The sequence below is a fragment of the Poecile atricapillus genome, chromosome Z, assembly GCF_030490865.1.
Source record: "Poecile atricapillus isolate bPoeAtr1 chromosome Z, bPoeAtr1.hap1, whole genome shotgun sequence".
NCBI lineage: Eukaryota > Metazoa > Chordata > Aves > Passeriformes > Paridae > Poecile > Poecile atricapillus.
Window position 1 is genome coordinate 34,151,673 of NC_081289.1, and position 18,690 is coordinate 34,170,362.

Here is an 18,690-nt window from a genome sequence, read left to right on the forward strand (position 1 = left end):
CTAATAAGATGTTTTAACTTTCTATATGCAGATTACAATGAAGTAGAAGAAAATCTGTTTTCTTTCATAGAGGTTTTATACAGATAGCTGTACTTTTTTCTTGTTTCCTAAATATACTGTTCATGCTGTCAAGGGTTCTCATACTTTCAAAGTGACGGTGAATTCAGCATTCCACTTTTCAGAGGTATTGCAGTACTGGTAGTAGTATTATAGTATTATAGTACTATTGGTACTATTTCCAAAGAAACAGCTGACATTCACAAAAATATCAAGAAAAGTGTTCAGGCTTTTTTTCCTCATGAAATTGTTACTACACCATTTTTCCATATGTCTAACTCCATAGATGTCTATATTTTATAATACAGAGCCAATTTTATCAATATATCATCCCTGCCTTACTGCACAAAGTACTTTGATGCAGACATGCATGAAGATTTAAGAAATCTAACTCCTGAATTAGAAGGGTTAATATTTACATTCACTTTGGGCTTTTGCACGTTCTACAGCTGAAATGTGGGATATCAAAATGTGACAGATGTGTACACAAAAGAAGAAAAATAATTTGTGAAGTTGTTTATTAGAGAATATGGTTAAGTACTGCAAGACAGAACTAAAAGAGAAAACTATGTGAAGATATCTAAGTTAACTCTAAGTCCTTAAACTAAGGACTAAACTAAGTCCTTAACTAAGTCGTAAAAAACTGCTGAGGTGTGGATAAAGAGGATCTCCCAAAAAAATCTAGGACTAAGGAAGAGTTCATTTATCCTACCTAACCAAGGTGTTAAAAGAGAAGATATGTTTTGGATGGTGGCTGTGTTATGTGGGTGTGAGGAGAAGAGTTTATGTTTTGGGAAATAGCTTTGTCTAGTAGGTAACTTGGAAAATATAAGGTTCTGTTTTCTGTGATTTCCAAAAGAAGAGGTTTATTGATGGGGAGGGGGAGGGTAGCGGCACAAAGAAAGGAAAATCATCCTCTTTTCAGTTCACTTTCTCTACTATCCTGATTGTGATGAGACTGCTCCAGCTGGAACATATTAGATCATTCTTTATCCCTTGTGGTAGTTGACCTTGGCTGACAACCAAGGGCCCACCAAGCTGCTTTATCACTCCTCAGCAGCATGGGCAGGGAGAAAATAAGATGAAAAAAGAACTTTCATCTCATCTTTGACATGGGTCAAAGTGAAAGCAGTTTAATGAAGATACAGCCAAGGTCATGCATGGAAGCAGAGGTAAACCAAGTGATTTTATTCACTACTTCCCACCAGCAGGTGATGACCAGCCACATTCTGGCAATCAGGCTGTACTCCTTCCCAATCTCTTGCCCATGACTCAGCCTACTGTCCTTTGGAAGGGGGACAGTGCTGCAGAGACAGCTTTGGTGCTGCTCCAGCACCTCTCAGCAGTAGACAAACACTGGTGTGTTATCATCACCTTTCCAGCACCAGCACACACCCTGGAAAAATGAGGGCTGCCATAGGGAAAAGTCACTCCATCCCAGCCTGAATTAGTACGACCCTGCAGAATTTGAAGAGAATTCAAAATTTATTTCCAGAGGCAATATTTTAATCATAAATCTTTAAAAATGAAAGAAACTACAAGTCACTGGCAGGGTGCTCCTAACTCTGAGAAATGTTAATTTGAATGTTGCTTGTCTGCATGTAAACAAAACTCTGACATGGTTCAAATTTACTGTTTTTTTGCAAGAGATCTATGATTTCTTTCAAGGACTGTTAAACTACTTTCCATACCTGAGAATGAACATGTCTGCAACCATGTTCAAATATACAGAATGAAAGATTCAGCACCTTAAGTAAAACACCAATTCCTTCTTCCCCAGATTAGGCAAATTTGTAATTTCAGCTGCTATTGCAGCAGAATTTTTTTAAGGCTTAGAGACATCAAAATTTTCTCAGATGCAAAATGGTTCAGCTGATGAAGGTGTGACAATTTCTATTGCCAACTTAACATCCAGCCCTCAGGAGGGCTTTATAAAAATAAAAAGCATTTCCTCTAGTCCTGACACCTGAAATCAGGGTCTGAAATATTCAAATATTCATCCTATTGGAGGACTAGTAAACCGTGGATTAATCTCTTCCATAATTCTGAAAAGAGCTGAGGTAAAATACATGTATCCTTTCTTGCTGTCATTCCCTGTAAAATAAAATCACAAGTTTTTCAAACTGTGGAGCCTGTCACTGTATAAAGCCCATGTAAGGGAATGCATGCCATGTCTATGGCATTTAACTGCATGTAGACAAGCTTTTAAATTAGCATGTGTACATCCACCAAAGCTGATCATCCCAAAGTTGGACCAGTTACACGGGCAAGAGAGTAGCTAATGTTACTTTTTTAATATGGTTTTAGGAAAGATCCATCTGCCTGAACAAAAACAAAAGGTGGATTTATGATGAATTTCTTAAGAGGTTGGTCAGACTTCAAGCTTCTAGAAGAGACACACAGCCTGTCATAGGAAATAAATGAAAATGCTGATGAACTCACAGACTCTCATTACAGACCAATGTGCACATAAATATAGATATAGATATAGAAATATAAAGAAAACAATACTTACATTGCATTACTTGAACCATCTAAACTACTAAACATTTTGCATTGTACTGCAAAAGAACTCTGGAATAGCATGCCAATTGATGGTAAATACAAGAAAGTACAAGTAAGGCAAACCTTACTGCATTTTTACCAGGAGTTACACAGGCTACTAAATATGTCACATACCACGTCCATCAGCCATCATTAAACCACAGCTACCACATGTTCCCTAACCTCTGGCATATTTGGCATTATTCCCTGCACATCTTCACTTCAAAATCTGCCCCACCTGACACATAAGTTTTGAAACTGAAGTTTTCTCTGTCTGTTCTGATTTAATTCATAATATCTTCTGTTATGGTAAATATGGAATATTTTCTTCTCATTAGTCATACCTAATACAAGGATAACATATAGTAAGTAGCCTTTCACAATATTTCAGTGTGAAAACGATGACTTCTTAATAGCTCATTTTTTTTCAATATGCAAATTTCAAAATCAAACATTTCACATCAAACTAAAACAGATTAATTTTTTGTACACTATTCAGAGGTCTGACTATTCCCAATTATTTTTGCTAAGATTTCTAGATTAAATTATTCTTCTATGTCGTATTTTAGTACGTATTTGAATTTGATTTGAATTGGTTTGTTTTACCTGCTCTTCTTCATGTTCTCCAGGTCGTGTTGCAATAACTCAAAGCATCCATTGCCTCAAAGTCTACATATATATATATATGTGTGTGTGTGTGTGTGTGTGTGTGTATACTGCTTCTTGTGGGGTCTATAGGTTACAAATAAAAAAAATTTGGTCATACTAAGTGATTCTATCTAAGGCCTGTCTTCAGACAAAACTGTTTAATCTTATTTTAGCCTTATATGATTTGGAGCAGTTCTTATATAAAGCATGAATAATAAATTCTTGTTTTTATAAACTTTTCTGGATCTAAATGCTGCTTTATCAGCCAGAGGTTTTCTGCCTTGGATGCAAGCTTCCAGAAAATATCCATAAAAATATTTTACAAGGGAGTTGATTATGTGTTTATACAGTAATTTTTTCAGAGAATAAAACAACTAACAGTGAATATGGGTGTGTATCCCATCTTTGGGGTTTTTTTGGTTTTTTTCCAAACTTCCTAGCCACTTCAGAAACTTGTGAAATATCTGGATGACTGCCCTTTCATTTTATTTTATTTGTATGTTAGTCATTTAGACTTAAAATTTAACTATGTTCCCACTTAATCTTCATTTAGATCTCTTATCATTTCTTTATTTTAAAAAGATAAAAATTGTTGTTACTAAGAGATTTCACCTTTCTAATGGATAGCTGAAAGGTTCTCTGTACCATATCCTTTTATCATTACTTTGATAGAATAAAAAGACCAAGTTTTCACAGATGTTTCCAGTTTTTCTCAGTCTAAATGAATTGACAAAAATAAATAGGGATTAGCAATGCTGATCTTTGCTGCAAGTGACATTTGTACTTGGATCAAATACAATAGTTTGTCCTTTAATTGTAGATATTCCAAAATGCTGTATTTCAGAATATGGGAAAAATTCTCAGTCTTCAAGTTTCTGTTTTTGTGCTTCATTCTGGCTGCATAATGATTTAGGGAAGTTATATTCAATAGTTCTGCAAAATATCCTGTATTTGACATTCTTTATCCATATTGTTAAGTGGGAAAGAAATGTTTGATTGAATGGCATAACAAATCTGTATCTCAGATGAAAATTCCTCATTTTGCTCTGTGATAGCTCTCAAAAAGCAGAGATGTCCTTCAGCTCAAGCATTTTTCAGTGGGCTCATCTGCTAGCATATCAGTAAGGCATAATATGGCCTTTTCATCAGACAGAGGCTTAAAGGTCAGCTGCAGATTTTTTCTAGTGACAGAAGATCCCAGCAGGGAGAAGGCTATAGTCAAATGCTTTACTTGGTTATAAATAAAGGATTGAAAAAGCAGTTCTCCATTCTTGACAGATCCATTGATTTCTAGAATTTTTGGCAGGTTTCTTATGGCAGATGTGATCAGTAGAACTGTAGGGTATGCTCATAGCTACTTACAGATTTTTGGAAACTGCTGTTTCTGCTAAGTTATTCAGTTAAGAAGTGGAAACCCACATTTTATAATAAAACTTGATGACATCTGTCACAGCTTGATTACTTATGTTGAGGTAGTAACTTAAGTCCTTTCATATGAATAAATAACAGTGTGATAGTTTATGTGTAATGCTGCCATCTATCCGAAGGCTCAAATCAGTTTTCAATCAAGTCTTGAAACAAAAAAAGGCTCCAAATAGGTATAAGGCCAAATCTTTTCACCATGAGGATAGTCAAGCATTGGAGCAGGCTTCCCAGAGAAGCTTGTGTAGCCTCATTCTTCAGATTTTCAATCTAGACTGGTTAAAGCCTTCAACAATGTGGTCTGAGCCCATTTTAAGAAAGACCTCTTTAAGTGCCTTCCAACCTCTTTAACTTGCCTATGATTTTGTAAAAACTATTTTGTTCCTGATTTAGGAATATCAGTGTATTGCTCTTTAGAAGTTCTAAGTCAACTGCACATCATCTTACTCAGATATTAGCTAATACAACACATCCAATGAACTACTCTATAATTTCAACTATTTAAGTTCTAGTTTTTAGTTTTAATATTGGAAGAAATTAAAAAAAACCAAAAAACTTATGCAAACTTGGGATGACTTTCCCCTTAACCTGTAATTCTTAAACTTAGGCAACAGAAATTAAATTGTTTGAGATATGATAAGGAAGTACACTGAAATACCAGACTTCTATTGATAGTCTGGTTTTGGTGTACAATTTTATACTTTTCAGTGTTAATTCAAAAAAAGAAATTATTGTTATTCTACTCATAGTTAGTAATTCAATATTCTAAGAACATGAATTAATCAGAGAAAGATAAGATCAGAGTGGAAGAGCAGCCATGACTACAAAAAAAGCGTTCACATGACTTGAGACATCTCCAGAAACAAGACTGAATTCAGACACAGCAGAGTAACAGAGAAGGGAAAAGAAATTTTGTTTTCATTGAAGAACATTTTTAGTAGTAACAGTGGTAGAAAGGCACTACTGAAATTCCAAAATATATTGCGTTATTCTGTATTCTAAAGGGAAGGGTATAAAAATATTTTATAGCAGTTCTTCAGAAATAGAAACTGCAGAGCACAATGTGTACCATAATTTGCAACAGTTCTGCTTTCATGCACCAGCTCTACCTGCAAATTGCCCGAAGTTGTCATCTATCTGAGAATTAAATACAGTATTTTACAGAATTGTCATTGAAAGGCACGAATTTTGGGTGGATTTTAGGAGGATAAATGAGCTTGTGGTATCAAGGAATCAAACACTAGTTTAGTATTCATCATGTGACCAAAACTTCCTTCTAGAGACTAAATTTCTCAAATAACAATGGAGTCCATTAAAATGTACAGAAATATGAAAAAACAGACTAGGGCTTTAGGAGAAAATTACTTCGGTTCGTGTGAAAAACAAATTTGACTTATCCAAGATTTTTGCTTCTGATAAAGACTGAACAAAAGGGAAATTTTTACCAAGAATTCACAATGTTAATCCCTTAAATTTTTCATATTTTAACTATAAAATAAAGAGAAATAAGGTAGTTATCATTATACTTGACTAGCTTGAGGCAAATTCTCTTCATAACCCTAAAACTGGGTAACATCTGAGCATTCATGTAGAACTAAACTTGTTCTGCTGAGTTAAAAATATATATATTCAATGCCAGTAGTAATTTAGAATCTATTTTGTGGAAATATGTCCAATGTAGATAACTGTTTATTAGATTGGGGGGTCTCAGGCACGTAATATTTATTGCAAACTCCATCTGTGGGTACCTTTTGTTGTGCTTGGCTGACAACAGATGCATCTAACATTAGCATCTTACATTAGCATCTAACAGTAGCTTTCAGAAGTTCCTCCACACACCAGAAAAAGAAGGAAGAAAAAAAAGGGAAGAAAATGTCCAGTTTATATCAAGCTGACCTCATTACTATGTGTTTGGCAAATGCTGTAATTTTTCTGGGCATGCCCTCAGGTAGGCTACACAGAAGTACACTGGACTTCAGGGTTCAAGTATAATACAACTAAATAAAAAGACTAATTCTTGTCCTGGAAAGCAATTAGATGAGATGGAGCTGGGAACAAGCACTAAATCTTTCAACAGCCAAAGTCCCTACAAACTGCTTCATGCAACAGATGTATTCTAAAAGTGGAGGTGTGAAAAGTGTATTTCTAGTATCCTTTAAAGGAATGCAGACAGCCTAACACAAACACTCCATACAGGAATGATTCAGATCAGAAGTCTTCCATCTCTCAGAGCCCATACTGATCTTTGAGGGGCAACAGCCCATAAGGTAAAGGATGCTATGACCATAATATTTTGCAATCACACAGAGAAATTACAAGGCAAAGACACTGACTGCATCCAGGCAGACTGATCCATTTGCACTTGCTCACCTAAACTGTGAAGGACACATGATATTTTAACTATTCTGTTGTCTTACAGAGTGCTATTCACCAACAAGGCAATGACTGTTCTACGAAGGTAGGTTATTTCCATAGAGTGCAAAGACTGTTCTCAGCCTGTAGGTTTATGAAAACTGCCTGCACTGTGGGCTGCTGTGCCTCATGGCACACTCTCTGTGCTGATGTGAGGGGCTCCTCCTAATCACACTTGACTCTCACCCTGCCAGACACAGTGGGGGGGGGGGTGTTGAACAGCCAGATACCCTCGACATACACGTCTCTATAAATGTGCCATGAGTTCAGCTGGTACATAAGGCATAAGGCATAAGGAAATTTGTTGGTCTGCAGCAAGAACAGAATAAAGCAATATGGTGTGACTGGACAGAAAACAAACCAGCTTTTTGATAGCCTGAATTCATGAGGTTTTAGGAAAGGTGATGCCTGTCCCATGGCTCTTCTCCTCACTATCCCCAGCAAGCTAGTTTACTCTTTCTGGCCTCTGTTGTGCTCAAACAATGCAGAATGCTGAAGCAGCCTCACCTGGGACAGTACCCACCGCCATGGGCCCAGAAGAGACCTGGGCCTGAGCTAGAGGAGCGCTGGTGAGTGGTTTAGCCAAGTCATGGCTGGTGGGGACCTTGCTGACCCAGAATCAACTTGCAGGGTGACTCCTTGGTTTTACTGAGCCTTGCCTCACCACTGTGTGTGCACCAGGTGTTTCCTGGACCTGATTCTGACCCACAGACTGAATTCCAGGCTTGACTTCAGACCTACTTCCTCTCTGTACTAGTGATCTGGACTGGACTGGTGGTCAGTCCTGGCTGCTATTCTTGTGTCAGATATGCTCCCTGGCTGCTCCATGTCAACCCCTGCTGTTTCCACTTCTCATCCCAGAGCAAGCAGCTGGCCTGGTGGCTCAGGCATATTTTATTTGCCAGTGTAGATTTAGATACACAGTGCCTGTGTTGACAGGCTGTCAGCCCCCCAGCTCCAGCACTGGTGCTCAGAGGAGCTTCTCAAGGAAGCATTTTCCAAGGGGACACCCTTGGGCAGCCCCTCTGTCAGCACCATCAAACCAGTTAGGGACACCAGTGCGTTCCAGGTTCTGCACTAGCAGTAATTTGGGAAAAGTTTTGAAGCTGATTTTGGTGTCCTCAGTTTGGGTTTTTTGCGTCTTTTGACACAGAGGTTTTGTGAGGGTGTCATGGAGTTACTTTACCTTTAAGGAAAGTTGGAGTTGCTGGGGACTGCCTGGAGTCTTTTCTCCTGACCAATTATCGGTCATTGCTGAGAATTGACAGCAGTTTTAGCCATTGAAAAGTGGGATCAACTTGTGAACCCCACCTTAAAGTGTACAACCAGAACTCTCTTGTTCTCTTTGTTTCTTGGCTGTGAAAGGTAGCAGACCTCTGGCTGGCCTCTGGTTCCCTGCCCAGGCCACGCGGCCGGGGGGGGGGTTGGGCTGGGCCTGCCGTTCTCCCGGCCGGGAGATGGGGCCTGCGGGAGCTTGCCCCGAGCCAAGCTGGGCCAGGCCGGTTCCTGGCTTGGCTGCAGGTTTTACTGTGATGGAATTTACCAGAAACTGCCGAGTAAAGAAGGAGAGGGGCTCTGGGCCTGCTGCAAGCAGAGACAGTGACCATGCTCTCCAGAGCAGCTGTGAAGAACTTTCCATCGCAGACAGCTCCAGCTCCTGTTCAGCAGAGATCACCGAACCATCTACAAAAGCTTGGGCAAGATTTTAACTCTTTCTTATCCAGATGAGACTTGCGGATTAATCTTTTTATCCAGAGAGAGAAAAGGAGAGTGATCAACATGAAAAGAGACTTTATAAACTACTAGTGGCAAGAAAGAAAAGAAGCTTCAAGAAAGGTAGAGAATTAAGAAGATGCTTTAATTAAGCTGAAATATCTTTCTGTTAAAACTATGGGGATGGACAATGAAGTCCTGAAAAGAACTCCTTTAATTCATGATGGAGTATGGGGAGGAATAGAGTGTTCAAAGTGTAAATTTGAGTAAAAAGTAGAGTAATTATGGTATAGTGAAGTGCTGGGAGATTTGAAGCCTTGAGAGGCAATGAGAAAACTGTTTTCTAGTGAAGCTCACAGAAACAAATGAAGAATACTTTTTGCCTTTGAATAACTTATCCTTAAAAATGCTATCCCCAAACTCATGACCCATAGTACATTTCAGAGTGATGTGGAATGGGAGGGGTGGGCTTTGATAACAGCAGCTCTGGGCAGCTGATATCAAGGAAACGGAAAACTATAACAAAAATAGTTTTCTTGTGAGAAACTCCATAAATTAACAGAAAGGGACTTCTGTTTCTCTACAGAGACTGGTGAAAAGACTGTAGAAAGAATTGGAACTGTTTAAACCATCAAAATTCTAAAGTTTCTGTCTCTGTTGTCATGTGAACAAAAGAATGTTGGGCAGTAAGAAATGAAAAGGTTTTTCTGGAAGTTTGTTCTGGTGTTCTTATTATTGTAGTTTGTCAATAAACTTTCTTTATTCCTTTTAAGTTTTACGCCTGTTTTGCTCTTGTTTTAATCCATATCTCACAACAAGAAATAAGTAATTTTGTTTTTCCCCTTTTGTTAATTACTGGTTTAAAACCACGACAGAGGGCTTTTGTCAGTCTGTTCTGATTTAAAAGGGGAGCTCATGACATTTCTGATGGAACTGGCCAATGTCGAGGCTTGACATCCCGCCTTCCCCTAGCAGTCTGGTTTTGACTCTCAGTGCTGCAAGAGGCTGGTACACCTACTGTAGTCTTGTAGTCACATTTAAGAAAATACAAGGAGGAGAGTGGGAAGAAACTAGTGTAGAGGCATCATCTAGAGCTTGCCATGCATATGAGCATATGTTCTCAGCTGCTGCCACTATGTTTGACTAAGACTTTTAACAGGTGATTTTTATGCTCAATGTTTCTGTTGCAGGTTTGTAAGATACATAAGTTTGTTTGCCTGAGAGATGGGAAAAAAATAAACTTAAAATGCAAGCGTTGGAATGAACAAGCCGTTCTAACTTCTATAATCCTATAATGCATCATTTGCAGATCTGCCCAGACAAAGCTTTTGTTTGCATAATAGGCATCTGCTTCAAGAATGGTCCATGACAAGCCCTCTGAGAATTACTGGTAATTACACTGAAGGCTGCAGTATTAAACACATCCTAAAATACCAAGCAAGATTTTGCATCACTTAAGGTATTTTCTTCCATTAACTACTTTCATCATTCAAAGTGTGTTGCTTCTTTGATAATTCATGTGTAAATCTTTTCTGTAATTGCTTATTTGCAAAGTGATTAATGGGTGTAATTTGTGTATTTAAGCAGCCTAATGTTGTGTGATGAGTTATGAGAATCCTGAACTTACTATCTGGCATCTGTAAGATGAACAATTGTCTTTACAGGAAACAGGAGGATAAAAAAAACCAAACAACTGTTTATTACAACCTAAATGCTAGCTACAATGTTTCAATGCACAACTACCCTTGCACTGTGAGTTAAGTTTCTGGTACCATAACAAAAAGAACAAAAAACCTTTTAAATTTAAGTCTCATCTGCCCTATGTACCTCTTCCTCATCTTTGTCTCTCTGCCTTACATTCACATGCACACATGCACGTCTTTGCATCCTGTTTCCTCACAAAGTCATTATTTCAACGTGAAGCACATTGAGGAGGTGCTAGCAGCCATTCAGCAGGAGGCAGCTCCCGAGAGAGCTCTGGTCCCTGAGAAAAAGAGACCACGTTTCACCACCATGATATGCCATGTGTTACACGACTCCACAGCTGAATCCTAAGAAATTGGACATGGCAGTTGCCTGGACACAACCCTGTTTTGCGAAAATTACAGCTTGACTACAGTGAAAACGCCAATACTCCCCTATGGCAAATACTCTTGAAAAACTGAGAGACTGAAAACAGTCCTTGAAAGCATTTAACAGCTGCAGACAGACTCAGAGCAGAATAGCTCTTTGATCTTGTGTATGATGGGAAGAGCACCACTGGGAGCTTAATGCCATCATTTTATGCAAATGTCATGGAAGGAGACTCCATGTAGTTAAATTGTTCCATCTCAAATGCAACATTTATGAAAGCCATCACTTCTTCATTAACCTCCAGGTGGATACAATAAGTCGTTATATAATAGAAATTAAATGTAATCTTTGAGTTTGGAGAGCTAGAAGATGCTTTAATTAGAAAGAGAAGTGCCTGTGATATATATATATATAAGCCTGTTTGCAGAAAGCTACTCTTGAGAAATGCCAACTGTAGCTAATAGTGCAAATCCTATAATATCATAAGAAAAGCACCATATAAAGTGGCAACTGAAAATGCACAATGACAAACCACAGCCACTGGAAGAAGAAGAAAAATTTGGGATACAACTTCCATTTACTTTGTGCAATCTTATTGTAGCTGAGATGAGCAAAGGTTTTTTTACAAAATAGGCGGCACAAATTATTTTTGAAAACATTTTTATCAATGTTTACAGACAACGCCTTTATATTAAAGAGTAGGATTTCTCCTACTTGATCTCAAAAACAAAATAAGAGCAGTACTGACTTCTGACACTGCTCTAAATTCAGACTTTTTTTTTTTTTTTTTTTTTGAGACTTCAAGGGTATTTTTCTTTTATTTATTTAAATAAAAATGTGTTTGCTTGGTTATAACTGTCTGGTCTTTCATGGGATGAGTGAGTTTTAAAACTCCATGGAAACAACAATAGTCATCAAAAAACCTGCATCATTTAAATTCTAGCAAATATTTTTTACAGATAGAAAATGTTTTTATTGCACAAAAAAAATTTAAAAAATTAAGGTCAATATGTAGAATCTCTAATGAAAATAATGCATCCAAAAATCACAGAACCAAGCAGTGCATCTCTGTATTTATTGAAACAAATTCCATGTCAGAAATAAAAACAGAAGTTAACTAGAGAGAAGGATATATAAGCTAGGAAACATACAATGAGAAATTTGAAGATAAAAAATTTACTCAAAATTGCTTGCTAGTAAAAATAAAGAAATAATTTAAATCAATTTCTGCATAAAACCCCTTGGTTAAAAACAACTGAGATCATAACATTTTTGGTTCAGCCCTATGCAGCCAAAAACAAAGCCAATTAAAATATAAAGGTTAAGGGTCAATTCTTATCCTGGACACAAAACTATTAAATTTGTTTCTCTTGTTATGGTTACAAGGTACTGATTTTGACTTAAATTAAAAAAGTAAAGTGGATATCATTGATATGTAAGATTTCTACTTTAAGCATAAGGACTTGACAGCTTTGGATGATAACTCACTCTTAGTTCCCCTATGGATTGATCCTGCACTTTTAATGACAAGCAGCAGAGCGAATGCAGCAATTCAACAGCTGGGATCCACTTGTTAGAGCAACAGCAGAGCTTTAGATCATACTGCAGTGAGCTGGTATTACCACTCAGAAATGAAGTGTTGTTAGACTGGTTCTGCTCCTTCCAGTGGAAAGTCTATGGGTTTTGTTTATTTTCTCACTTATTTTTGCAGAAGCAGTGGCAGCAATTGCAGTAAATATTGTACATTAGCAAATATAGAAATGAGGGGCTGCAGTAGGATACAAGGATTTATAAACTGAGCCCTGCCCCGGTGGGTTAGTGACCTACAAAGCCTTATTCCCATATGATTTATGAGACATATGCCCTTGTTGTCCCCAATACTAGGAGTAACCAGCTCTGCACATAAGCCATTCTGCAGGAGCCCCACTACTCCTCCACTACATCTCCCTCTGAGCTTTGGGTTATGGGATGTGACCACTGGCCTCGCACATCCCACTCAACTCTTACTGTGAGAATGGTGGTGTGCTGCACTGATTTCTTTTTTCCTTGGGTGCCAGAGCACACCAGAGCACAGTAAAACCCTTCCTTGGCTCTCCTTCACAAACCTTTCCTAAAAAGGAAAGAAAAATAAATCTCTCCTCTGCCCAACTCCATTTTTTTTTTACAGAGCTTATAGAGTCTGGTGTAATTTTGATAGCTCTACTGCTCTGATAAATTTGGTTGCAATTACACAGTAAGTTCAAAAGCTAGTGAGAAAGTATTAGCAAGAGATAAATATGCCATCTCCATCATATAACTGTAACTATATCTGCCAAATCAAATGCACTGGGAAAAAAAATTGGCTATATTAGGAAAAAAAAAATCATAAAATCAGTTTTAAAAAAATTGTAGCAGAAAACATAACTGGTTAATCAATTTTAGCAAGATTTAAAAAGGGAGATGAAAGATCAAATAGGCTTCTCATAAAATAAGTAACAGGTGGCACACCTTTTTCTATTTACTACCCATTATTAAAAATGTTTGTAGAAAGCATATGGTTGCTTTTGGAAGAATATTCACTCAGGATTTTTTTTTTAATTTTCTCAAACCAAGGGATTGATCTATTACAGAAAGACCTGGGATGATTCCCTTTTTACATAATGCTGACAAGCACAGTATGTTTGCTAAGGTAATGCCTAATAAAAATTCAGTTGGAGAGCCAACCCTGGTAATGCTGGCACACTGTTACAGCAGATGTTTCTTACTCTAACATAGCTGATATGGCTCTTAACTATATCCTAGAAATGAGCATGAGGGGCAAAAATTGACAAGAATAGGGTACTGTGATTCATAAGAATTGGACATCATAGAAAAGCTCCTGAGAAAATGGAATTGTCTCCTTAGTTCAGGGCAATCTTTTGTCATGGGCTGACTTTGTTCTCACACTCTTTGATGAGAAAACCTTCCCACAGTATTTTTTCTTTTAAATGCTTCTTTTAAATGCTTCACATTATTTCATGAATCAAGATTGTATACTTCGTGTTCTGTTCTCAAAACCACATGGCTTGGTACCATTTTTGGTCCTGAACCATGCTCCAACAATGGGTTTAAATATTTAATGAGGCATTGATCAAGGTTCAGATTTTTCCCAGGGTTAATCCTGCTGTCCATAGATGCATCATCACTTCTGGGACTTGAGCTAGTAGTTCTGCTACTGCCTCCCTATTTCAGGAGGACACATCCTACAACACTTAGGTCTGATCAGGAATTCCTGGCATCCTTCTCAGGGTACATGATGTCAGCTACTGCATTTCTCTACTGCTTAGCACAATGGAGCTCTGTTCTTGGATGTCCCTGGGATGCCACCCTGACAGAAATTATAGTATGCTTTTCTGCTCTCTGACTATCTGAATTTCTCTGAGGAATTCTGAATAGTGATGGTATTACAGACAGAAAAGCCAAAACTTTGAGTTTTATTTCTTGACATGCTTCTTAAAATTAAATTACTACCTTAAATATCATGGGCCATGTCTACAAGTCATGCATTATACTGATTTTCACAGGGTTTTTTTGCAGATTTACCAAGAAAGAAAGTATAGAGAAGATTCATTATAGCTTGTACTTTGCTTTCAGTTTTTCAGTAAAGGGAGGAGCAGTCATATGAGTAACTGGTGGTAAATATTATCTTTTTCACATTTAAATATCTTTCACCTACAACCCGAACAAGATGTATCAAATTACTGCATTGTAGATAATGATTTTCCACTCATCACTCAAAGTGCTTCTTCCTCTATTAGTCATTTTCTTTCCTTATAAAATGCATAATTAACTACCCAAGATGAAATACAGAAGCCATTCCAAGTTCTGAGCAATGGCAAGTTCTGAGCTTTACATGAACTTAGTGTGTTGTCAAAACTCAATAGGATTTTCTTTGTTTTTCTTCTTAATTTTCCTAAACTGAAAAGCAAACAGTTGTAATATTGAATAGTCAATAAAATTTGGTTTATTTTTGATTTGCATAAGTCGTATGTCAATCCTGTGACATCACTAGATTTTACATGGATTGCTGTCGCTAACAGAGCTGACTCCAAGCTGTGGGCTCAAAACACAATTTTAAAACATATTTGAAGAGATAACTCTTTCTACGTTGGGTAAATACCACAGGAGAAACAGAAGTGTTCAAGTTTTTGCTGTGTTTTAAGAGTATGCTGTAAGTTGATGACTCCTAACTTGAATAGAAATCCTTGTCACATGTTCTTTCAAACAAAGGAACTGCAGAATCATAGGAATATGACTGCTGTGCACCTAAGGCATGGTTGGATGGGGTTGTGCTGATGTGTAGCTACAAAAAGAGGGAAAGAAGCAAGAAAGCACCTCTGGGCCAAGATCTCTCAGATCTCTGAATCTGTAAAAAGACTAACTTTTCACAAAGAACAAAAGGAGCACCTTGAGAAAAAAAAAATCATTAAAAAAACCATTAGAAAGTAGCTTGTTTGTTTTCTTATACCCACAGCAGAATTCACAACCATATTTATCCCCATGAATGAAGAATTCAGACTCCAACATTTGGTTAAAAGGATTCATAATGCCCACTAAGTGGGAGGACATGGACAGCTCTAATTGCAAAAGCACCTGACAGGTAGAATTGCACTGGCAGAGATAAAACTCAAGAGGTTTCAGGCAGAAAATAACTTGTAAGTATGACACCTGGATTCTTCAGCCCTGCCATATTCATTAGAGTCCTGAAATGGCTTCTATTGATGCTTTCAGAGCGCTGGCACTTCCCAATGTTACTGGTGGTTTGGGAGACAAGTCCCAGGGTCTTATCTTCCAGTTCCCATGAGATAAAGAACAATGTTTTCTCATGGATGGGGGGCAGAAAACATGCTGTGCTATGCAGAGCCCAGAAACATGAGGATTTCCGGACTTGGACAAGCCTGGGTGGAGAAGCTGTGAGTGAGGTAGAGCTGTTTTAGTGAAGTATGTATGGTGTTTTACCATTATAATTAAAAGCCCATTTTGGCTTGGTTTTAATCTGGCAGTGTAGGAGCTCCAAACCTGTAAGGCAAGCCTGTGGCTTAAATTGATTTTAGCTTATTTTAGCTACAATGTCTATTACCTAGAAGTTAGGTTTGATATATTAGCTTTATAGTAATAACAATTATATTTTTATATAAAAATAATTATTATTTGTAAGTTGAATTGTCTAGAATCATAAGATATGGCATACAAGAGTATAAACACAGATTTCTGAACTAAACAGAAATCACAATGGTCAGTCATTGGTCACTACAGACATAAAATCTTGTTAAACCAGTTTAGGCTTACAAAGACTAAAGAGAAACAAGCAAGTGGAATTATGAAAATAACTGAGAACAAGTTAAGGGAATACTTGCAAAGTCATTGAGAAAATGGATAAACATAAATACAAATGGAACCCCAAAAGAAGGAGGAAAAAAACCCCTTCTACTTTCCCCAGAAGTATCAAACTCTTGCTGGTGTTGAAGTGGGGATGTAGACAACTTGCTAGCACCCTTTCCTATCTCCTCTGTCTAAGAAAGATTGTCCCACAGCCTTAACTACCCTGAAGGAGACTGGAGAATGAATGCAACACCAGAGAAAGTAAGTAGAGACTACAATTGTGTGTGTGTGTGTGTGTGTGTGTGTGTAAGTAGCTGGGTTACAGAGACTTTCCCATATCAGTTTGGATTGTGAATGGTAGCATTGTGTTATTATTATAACTCTTTGGTTTATTTTGATTGAAATATAAAATTAGACATACTAAAAAATCATAGCTAGCTCCATATATATATATATATGTATGTGATGAGTTTCCTTCTGTGAATAAGATTTGGAGCGTTGCAATGTGCATGCCGTTTCCAGGTTCATGCATTAATAATAGCTCTCTCTTCTTTATTCAGTCAGAAAACTTCCACACCAGCAAAGCTCCCTCAGCAATCACCAGGGAAGGGGAGCACCACACGTCTGCACAGCAACTTGAGCCAACAGAAGATGGGAAGTGGAAGCATGCAGCCAAGAGCAGAGAGAGGGAAATCATTGTTATTTCCCAGTGCATTGTATAAGCTCATCAAACTTACATATTTAACGTATCATACATGCATAGAAGTACAACTGTGAACATTTACATCTGCTATGTGGAAATTTTTAATTCTTTAACAAATATAACTTGTATATTTATGAATATTATATCTAACATTTCTATCTCCTGTCAGTAGTTTACCTGACTAATCAGATAGAATGGAAAAACTTAAAATTTCAGTGGAAGAAATTGTGACAATCTAAAATCAAACATATCAGAAAACAATAATGATAAATTACCATATGTTAGTGCTGCAGTCAGGGCTTTTTTATGTTCACTTGAATTATGGTAGCTTGGTGTGAATACGAATCCAATGTGTCTCATAACTAAAGGCAAATACTGTTTCTCAAATAACCAATAGAAACTATCATATGTAGTGAGAAAAAGATTGCACTGCCAGTTTTGACTCTCAGTTTCTCTTCCCTAAAATCTGTTACTGGCTCCAAAGACACAAATCCTTAGCTTCCAATGCACCCCTCCAACACCTGCCATAAAGCCCTGTAGCACATCAGCCTTTCAACTTCACATGCTCTACATCATCTCTGTTGAGCACATCATCAATGGCATTTGGTGGGATCAGAGATTTTGTACTGCCTGATGAGAACTCTGGATTTAAGTTCTTATCTCTACATCTGATGTGCTGCCATGGTTCAGGGCTTTGACGAAACAAAAAAAAATACTATCTATAGCCCCTAATTACATGCAGACATAAAAAAGTTTTTGAAGCAGTTCTGCACTTTTGTTTATTGTTTTGGAATCTCAAAGGGATGGAACTTCTTCCTTTCAAGCTCACTCATGAGAGTAACCCTGACAGTTAAAACAATTTGTCAGTATATTTTCCTTACTCTTCAGCCAGGTCTATAAAGTAATCTGGTACCTCTCTAAATATCTTACCTTGTCTTTTTCTTATTTACACTCTCCAGTGTAAAGAAGCATCAGTATGTTGGGACAGTTAGACATGCTTCAATTACTCCTTTCCAAAGATACTCCTTTCCAGAATATGGACAGGAGAGGAAAGATTTACAGAAAAAAACAAACAAACAAACAAAAACAAACAAAACCCAAAAAGAAAAACTCAAGAAAAACCCAAAAAGAAAAACCCCAAGAGCATTCTGTCAGGTAAGTGCCAGCAGGGGACAGAACCAAACACACTGCCACAGGCTGTGCAAGGCACCCAGCTCCTGTTATTTACACTCAGAGAGATATGCTGAAATGCAGAGTGCTGAGATGCACATTACAAGAAATATTGCTGTGAATAACAGTCCACTTTTCCAGCAGTCTGAAAGACAGACAGCAGCTGTGTTTCCATGAATCTTTATTCTTGCTTATATTAATCAAGAACGGCCTGGAATCTGTGGTGATACAAAACTATGGGATTTCTGGAGGCAGGAAATCCCCCTAACACACAGGAAAAGGCAACCAGGCACAAGTAGGGCATTGATATTCATGGTTTGCCTCATATCTTGTACAATGTCTTTCTCTCAGTTAACACCAAACAGATTAGTGTCTCAGGACACTAAGAGGAATTGAACTGTCTTGCAGGAGCAGAAATAAATGGTCTAAGACAGGGAGGGGAAACAAGCCCATAATCTGGCATTACTTTTGGAACTGCTGCACTTCCCTTATTATCCAGGCCTTCTAATAAACTACAGCTTGCTGAATATCTGGGGCTCTGAACACATCCAGTTGTTTTAAATTACACCTTCTTTTTCAGCCAAAAGAGAAATTAATAAATTTAATTA